Consider the following 8874-nt stretch of genomic DNA (forward strand, 5'->3'; position numbering starts at 1 on the left):
GATTTTCTCCATCAAATTTCCATCCACATATATTCAAATTTCCCTTTCTGGAAGATTTTGCTCCAGATCTAAGTTGATGTTATTGGAGCAAGTTTTAAAAACCCTCAAAATGGAGCCAAAAATAAACAATGCAATACTTACCATGCTGGTATTAAGCACACCTCTTCATGGTCTGCAGTGTGTGTGTGTGTGTGTGTGTGTGTGGCTGGAAGACAGAGCATAAACACTTCCCATAAGCATCTGGTTGGCCACTGCACTGTGTGAACAGAATGCTGGACTTGATAGCCCTTTGGTCTAGTCCAGGACTTTTTTTGTGTTCTTATTTGTGTGTCTGCTCAGTTTGCTAGCTAGATGCCAATTGCTGATGGGCAACTTCAAGACCCTTATTTTTCCTTCTTAAAAGTCTTTATCTTTAAACTGAACTTGGACCGGAAAGCAGAGGATGTTTTCAAACAGAGGACCATCCTCTGGCAGCCCTTCCAATAGAGAACTGCCCTCTGTAAAAGAGAATATATGCATGGCCACCATAAGCACGAGGGTAATCTTCTGATGGTCTAACATTCTCTCTATAAAGTCCTGTATCTAGAAAATATAATTCTGTGGAGGTAAAAACAAATGCACTAAAACCTACAAAAGGCTATCAGATCTTTCAGAACTGGAGGGCACGCTTATTGCACTGCATGCATACCCAAGAATTGAGAACAGTAAGGCAGTGGTATCCCCCCTGCCCCCCGCCCCAGGGAGTCATTTATCACATAGAAATGTTGTTTTACCTTTTACCATTAACAGTACCATATTATCTGCTTCAGTTCAACACTGGGGAATGGAACACATATATGCTATGTCTGGATTGTTTGTTACCACCTTGCTCCAAGAATGATGCAAGATAATATGCCGGCTGAAAATAAGTGAGAATGTATGTGAGCGAGGAAATTGCCTCTTTGATTTCTTTAGAATGAGCACTTTTTTCCTTCCTGAACATCAACTTTTATAACTTTCTGCATGGCGATCTTAATTCTGATTCATGTCATTATGCAAATGCAATAATTTGCAATAAAATCAATTAATGTGCCATCAAGCCTCATAAAAATATGTAATCGCCAGCTTACTGCTGAGACAGGACTTCTGCTTTGCTTGCATATAACCTAATGATTGTAGTAGGAGAGGAACTGTGGGTGTTATAGTTGCTGAATTAACACGGAGGAAAGCGCGCTTATAACCTGACCCAGAATTGTCAGCTATGCATAAAGAGCTATGCATAAAGAGCATATTCGAATAACAGAAGGATGCAATTTTTTTGGCTAATTTTAAAGGCTGCTTGAGCTGCTGTGTGCACCTTACACAACCACCCCTTTATCTTCTTAGAGGCCATTTTGACCTTTTGTCTGGGATTTGTTTTGAGGCAGCAGTGGGTTAATAAATGGTGGATAATAAAGCTTCATGAAGGTCTAGAAAATAACAACAGCCATGCTGGGCAGAGAAGGGTTCCTATTTTTAGGTATGTAAGAAAACAAATCACAATAAATGTATTGGCTCCCTCCGGATAGCCATGGGAATAGACTGTGTTTCTAAATGGCTATTGGAATATATTGTACCCAAAGTGATGGATTGCTAAACACAGTGGTTTTTAGGGACAATCCCCAAATGCCCAAGCAGGATATATTGCCCTTCTGCATGTATTGGAGTGGTGGTGGTGGTAAGAAACTGAATAATGATTTGTTTTTATCTATAATAATAAAAGATAATGTGTGTCTATCTGTTTGTCAGAGGTAGGGATGTGTGATGCTGAGAATTCCGTTCCGTTCCAGCCCAATGGGATTTCACAGTGTTTTCATTCCAATAAGTGGTGGTGGACTGTAGCGGATTCCCCCCCCCCTTCCAGAAATGTGTGTGCAAATTAAATAGACACATTCAGGAAGCCCAGAACTGGAGGATGAAATTGATGAGTTCTTTGACAAGTACAGAATATGGCTCTGCTGGCCTAAAGAAAGTAGTGCCTGGAGAAAATGAAACTGACGAGGTTATTAACAACAGGAATATGCTTTTGCAGGGCTACACAGGCAGACTTGCACAAGTGCGCAGTTGCACAAGTCCACCCGATAAAACATTGATTTAAAAAATCATGATCTCATTTGTGCAAATTTAAAGACTGGGATGGGGAGATCCCACTTGTGCTAATTGGTGCCATTAAAAAAAAAATCTAAAATCCCTGTATTAGATCAACTCTCTACAAATTGAATCGGCGCTAGCTGGGGGAAATGAAACAAAAAAGGAAATCTGTCGAGATTTCACTCCAAAATGAAATTCTGCTACATCCCTATTCAGAGCCATGGCATCAAGGCTATGAAACCTAGACACCTAAAACTTGGCATGCATACTAAGGGGACCCTAGGAGTGCGCACCTCAGTGTTGTTTTGTTTTAAAATGCATTAATGTTAGTTTAAAAGTGTCCATGTTCTTGAAGTCTGCAGCAACACCTTCAGCACTAGGGTCAGATAGCTTTGCAGTCCATACAGTTTGAAAGCGGAGATTAGTAGGCTGAGGGACAGAGTTCTACACCTGCCTCCTCTGTGGAATGGTGTGGACGGACTCCTCCCTTAGGGAGCTATAGGGGTTCACCATGGCAGGGAACAAGCCTAGGGGTCCCAGTGGGTGTGGCTTCACTCAGAAGTGGGGGGCACAACACGTCCAGCTCTCTGACAGCTGCATAGGTTTGCTTCAAAGTTTTGCTGCATCAAACGAAAGGCTATTTATTAAACTTTAATAGCTTTAATATTTGCTTCCACTTGAAAGATAAGTTAAGCGAACTGGGGAAAATGTGTTTTGAGGGGTAGGAGATGGTTGGAAGGATTTTGGGACCTGCAGATATGGGCCAAGGGGATCTAGAAATTCTCCTCTGGTTTAGATTTGAATCAAAGCTGGAGAAGAATGTCAGGGTTTTAAAAACTCACCTCTCCTTGGGGACCTCAACATTATTTTCTAAGACTGATGTTGGAGAATGTTGCAGACATCCCAAATTGTGCGCATTTCACTTGTACGTTGTGGCAAAGCTGATGATTCAGGGGGCATGAACTGGAGTTTCAGAGATGGATCTCGGTATTTCTGTTCAGTGGTGCAGTGCTAAAGTTCGAAGTGCAGGTGCTCGTCATCACCGTCCCCATCGCCACACCACCAAAGGCAGGCCCAAACGTTAAGGATCTGTGTGGATCCTTATCAACAAACCAGGTCTAGCAGTTTTCATCTCCACCAGGAGCAGGTCTTTTGTAACGCTGATGGGTATTAATGGCCCATTCAAGGCTTGGCTACTCTAAAATGCTTTGCATTACAAGGGGGAACAATATGTTTATGCTGAGAACATTCATTCCCACCCCGCTCGTATTAGGATTGCAGCGAATATCAGAGGCAACAGGGAAGTCTGATGACATCAGTGTCCCTGCTAATAAAAAAAGTTCCAGCACTGTATCCCTGCAAGTTCTGGCTCCTTTCTGTATGTATGTATGTATGTATGTATGTATGTAAGTATGTATTTATTTATTTATATCCCACCTTTTTTCCTCTTGCAAGGAATCCAAGGCGGCGTACATAATCCTCCTCCTCCATTTTATCCTCACAACAACAACCCTGTGAGGTGGGCTGGGCTGAGGGTCTGTGACTGGCCCAGAGTCACCCAGTGGCCGAGTGGGAACTAGAACCCGGATCTCTTGGCTCCCAGTCCAACACTCTCACCACTACATTACACCACTGCTCCTGTTCTTCTTGTTTAAACACTAATATCCATTATGCTCCATAACAGGGTGGACGTCTTCAAGAGACAACATGTCCATTAAGCACACTGCATGAATGACGCCATATCCCTTTTCCCCGGGCTCATATCATTGTGCTGCATGGCTTGCCTATGGCAGCGGCCTTCACAGAAGACCCACGTAATGCTGTAGAACAGCCCAGCTGCTGTTGGTGCATCTTGAGTATCTCCATTAATAAACCTATCTTTGACCTTAAAGAAGAAGTTATTGTGGATGTCCAAGACCTGACCTGGCTGAACCCAGCACAGGGAAAAGTGCAATGGGGTAATAAAAAAAATCACCTCATCGCCAAGGCCACCTTTTGGTATAGCCCCTTCGTGCACCATAAACTCAAATGTACCATGCTATTTCACTCTGTTTCGAATGGCTCTCCCAGGAACTGAAAATGGAACAGCAGCATAAGACCATATGCTGTGGAGACCAAGGGGTAGGTGAAATTGAAGTGGAAGCAACATGTGCAGAAGTATGTGGTGTTTTTTTTTAAGCAACGATGAAGCTTACATAGTAAAATATAGCTCATTTCCTATCAGTGGATTTATTATATGTGTGTGTTTGTCCAGAAAGTTTTTATGTGGCAGATCAAATTGAAAGGACGCTGCTGCCTTTAGGCATTTGAACTTAGCATTCCTATCAGAAGGGCAGCCTTGTGGGGCCTGCAAACCTGCCTGGCAGACTTTTCTAGGGATGGGTGAGAATTCTGCTTCAGTTCAGTTTTGATAAGAATTTACAAAATTGTCCATATTTTGCAGAAAAAGATCTTGAGATTTCAAAGGTTCAAATGTGGGAAAAGCCAAAGCAGACCCAAACCGAGGAAGCCGCCTTCCATCAAGTCAGACCATGGGTCTATCTAGCCCAGTGTTGTCGATACTGACTGGCAGCAGGTTTCCAGGGTCCAGGCAGGAGTCTTTCCTAGCACTAAATGGAGATGCCAGGAATGAACCTAGGATTTTCTGCATGCAAAGCAAGTGCTCTGTCACTGAGCTAAAGGCCCTCCTAAAAAAATGTGAAAGCACGAATGCAGTCCCCCACTACCACAAATTATGCAATTGAATTTCCCACATTTGGGGAAATTGCAGGGGTCAGCACACCTGGAGTGCAATAGATGAGCCTCACCCTGGGAAAAACCACCTTCATGGTCATGGCGTGTCCCCTGTCAGGTAAGTAGACAGATTTGTACGTCCAGGCCCAGGGCTTTGTGGGCTTAGCTCTTAAAAGTCTGGGTTTGAATCCCTGTGTATTCAACCATGTTAGTGCTGAATTAGGGTTGCCACTTTCCCCCCCTGACCTCATCTTTAACAATTTTATGGCAGGCAAGTACATCGTGCTCCTCTCCCTGCTGGGAATAGCTGCACCTATTGAATTTGGCTGATGCAGATCAGTGAGAGTTTCATTTCAGTTTGTTTTTGACAAGAATTTACCAAAATTCACAAAGTTCTTCATATTCAGGAGAGAAAGAACTTGAGATTTTAAAAATTCAAATAGGAATAGGAACAATGTACAGGATTGCACTGTTATAGTTCCAACTTTCTTAAGAGGGCATCAGACTTTTTTGCCATATTCTAAAGACATTTTTGAAAATATTTAAACCTATTGAAAAAATTAATCTGACCACATTGGGATGCTTTCAACAACCTAAAGATGAGTGGACTGTGTGAGGCAGAAATGAATGGGAAAAGTCACAAGATATGATTCTTTTTGAAACTTATCCCAACAGATGAGAAATGATTATGGTGGCCAACTGCAAAAGAGGATTAGAGGTGTAGAAGACTGAATTTCGGCAGGTGTGGCTTGTATTACAAACAACACCTGCTGACATTCCCTCTTCTATACAACTATTAAAAAATGAGGAAGCCCTGTCTCTTTTGCAGCTGGCCACCCTAGGGATGACTCAGAAAAGACACTACACAATTTGTTACCACTCAAAAAAATATGGTTTTATCTCTGTTAATGGCAGGTGAAAGCCTTTTTTAAAATTTTTTATTTTCCCAGGCTTTCAGGCACTTATAATGTTTTCCAGTTTCTCCAGGACTGTTTTAATGCTACCTATAAATTGTTGTTTCATGCTTTATTATATTGTATAACTTCATTATATAACATCATTGTAAAACACTCTGAAAATGTTTAAGTGAAGGATGACATACAAAACGGTTGAATTAATTAATTAAGTTTATCCCTTTGTTAATTTGTTTTTGGAAATGGTGTAGTATTAGGAATTTCATTAATAATCAATACTTTGGCAAAAACCTTTCAACAACTTAGAAGTTACAAAATATTGCGAACTGCCCAGTCAGCTTTGGCTGTTGGGAGGTATAAATAAATAAATAAATGAATACCAAGAAATGACCAAGCCCTGAATGATCCATTTCATGGCTATTTACAGTGTAAAGTTTATAACGATAGTTTTGAGCAATGGATTTTTTGGGAAAGGCACGTTTTTACAAGCTATCCCCACTACTCTACAAAACATTATGTTGCTCTTCATTCAACGTTTTTCTGAATATGAAATTTCAAATTTGGTCATTTTTGTGATAATTTGATCATTTCTATGTTCAGACAGTTTTAATGTTGTACTCCACAGACTCCCATGGACATGCTTTGTTTCATTCTGGTTAGAGTCAATGAGAAAAGACACAAACCATTGGCCTTGAACAAAAGTCATCATGAACTAATCTAACTATTTCTCCATCATAAAACATGTATTATCTCCATGCTATTATCTCAACTGGCACCAGCGGAATCCCCAAGTCTGTCTTGTACACGGTCCTCCATTAAGCGGAACAAAACTGACCCATTTATAATTCATTTTAGGATCTGAATCTCTGGTTGATGGTGAAATTGCTGCAGTTACCTGGAAGACAGCCAGGATTTGTTCTATCCTTTTCTTGTTCTTCAGAAGGAAATTTATTTTCAGCACAAAAATTCAATTAGGATAGCAAAAGTGAACTTGGCACCACAGGGAACCCAAGCTTTTTCCAGGCCATGACCTCCTTTCAAGTGCTCTTCAAAGAAAAGGTGAGTTTGGATTCTGGCATGTTGGAGCTTGCTGACAAATGTATACTTCAATGCCTTGTGTCCCATGACATGGGGCCACCTGAGCCCATTATACAGTGTCCTTCATTTGTTTAGTTTTGATAAAGTTTCTTTTCCTACCTAGCGGAGTAATTGATGAACACCAGAAATAATAGACTCTGTGTTCTTGCTGGCTCATAGCCAGATTAAGGGGAAAAATAATTTCCCTTCTAAAATCGGTGCTGTTTAGGGTAACCTGTAAGCTAATAGCACCACTCCACCTGCATATATTCATTAACTAACATTTCTAGTTCATTTATTATGTGCAGGTTACATTTCAATATTAAACAAACAGAGGCAGTGTTTTTTATGGCGGAAAAGAAGCACTTCTATGAAAAAAACGCTGCAGGACTGTTAAATATTTAGAGTCTCCAGTGGTATTTGTCAGAATTATAACTTTTTTTTTCACTATTGAAGACTGAAATCAGCTCCATGGAAGCCATTAAACTTGCAAAGCTTCATGGAATCCAAGGGCAGGAAAACACTTCAAAGACAAAAAGGTTTCTCCAGCCCATCCTGGGAGAAAGTGACAAGTTTTGCCTGTTCTCATTTTCTAAGGCAGCCATGTTTTGTGCAAGGATCAATTGGTATGACTAATTATTAAAATAAAAAAGATTTTATCTGTCCCTTGCTAAAACTTGTAAAATCCAATGTAGTGACAGCTGGAGACATATTGTGCCTAAGGCCAAACATCCAAATGGCTGGAACAGCCAAAGGGCAACCACCATGGTGGTAAGTAAAAATGGGCAACTGGTTGTTGAACTTGTTGTCCTCCTGTGTTTTCCCTGAGCTTTTCCCATCTCTTTTCAGACTGCAGAAAACCGAGCTTTTTATGTGTGGAAAGGGTGAAGTGTAGCACCATCTCTGCAGGTATAGATCACCTTAGTACTGTTTTTCCATCTTCTTAAACATGGGGTACATGGGTGAATTGTCCCTTCTCTGGCTAGGTCATGTCCACCAGTGTGGATGGAATATAACAGGATGCATATCCACAACATGTGTTATACCCCTCAAAGATTGTGAAATCAATTGCAATTCCACATGCACCTCAGTGGAAGGGCAATGACTGGGTAGTGCTGGGAGCATCCAGTCTGGGGGCAGCCTTTATCTGTGCACAAACTGCCTTTTGATAATGTGCCAGGAAAATGAATAACTTCCATGGTAAGAAACTGGAATTAAATAAACTCATCTCAAGTTCTAACATTTTGGTTTTGGAAAAACATGGGTTAGAATGAAGTCTACATGACTGATAAATAAATGGTTGCTACTGATTCAGTACTTTACAGAATGGATGAACGTGAGCGGAACAGAATAATCTTAGACATCCATTGTCTTGGGCAGCATTTCAAGTTTTGATATTGATTTGATACCTGTTGCAATGCTTGGGTAAATTGCTTAACCACTTCTGTGCAAAAGAGACAGTTTCCTGGTTGATTTGCTTGCTCCAGTTGTGAGCCTAGAAAATTGCAACATCTGTTAGTTCACTATCATGAGAACATGCTGGTGTGTGGAAGTTCCATAAAGACTATGTGGCATAGAATCATAGAATAGTAGGGTTGGAAGGCGCCTACAGGGCCATCGAGTCCAACGCCCTGCTCAGTGCAGGAATCTTAAGTCAGAGCATCCCTAACAGATGGCTGTCCAGCCTCGTCTTGAATGCCTCCAGTATGGGAGAGCCCACCACCTCCCTAGGTCATTGGTTTCATTGTCATATCCTCTAACAATCATGGGAAAGGCTACCTTTTTAGAAAGCACAACCTATCAAAGAATACACAGATCTACTTGCTTTCCCTGCACACAATGACATATTCAGTGAAGAAAATGTGTTCTTGTGAATGTCAATATAACAGAAGAGCAACTGCTTAGGATATATGGCAAATTCCCAGCTGCCTGAATTAAACATTTTAATATCTCTACATCAGCTTTTTTTATCATTTGCAGAAGAGCCATTGCCAGATGTAGCTGATACACAAATTGATGCCAGCCTGGCCTAAAGGTTATT

General features: G+C 41.1%; 1 non-coding gene across 1 annotated transcript; it reads right to left on the reverse strand.

Annotated features, from left to right (window-relative positions):
• Positions 1–4803: 4803 nt before the first annotated feature.
• Positions 4804–4968, reverse strand: LOC146354440 (U1 spliceosomal RNA). The gene has a single exon (XR_014788680.1). It is a non-coding gene; the product is annotated as a U1 spliceosomal RNA (small nuclear RNA).
• Positions 4969–8874: the final 3906 nt, after the last annotated feature.

This window comes from Heloderma suspectum, chromosome 2 (assembly GCF_057233095.1).
Source record: "Heloderma suspectum isolate Gila_16-S chromosome 2, 16-S_ref, whole genome shotgun sequence".
Lineage (NCBI taxonomy): Eukaryota > Metazoa > Chordata > Lepidosauria > Squamata > Helodermatidae > Heloderma > Heloderma suspectum.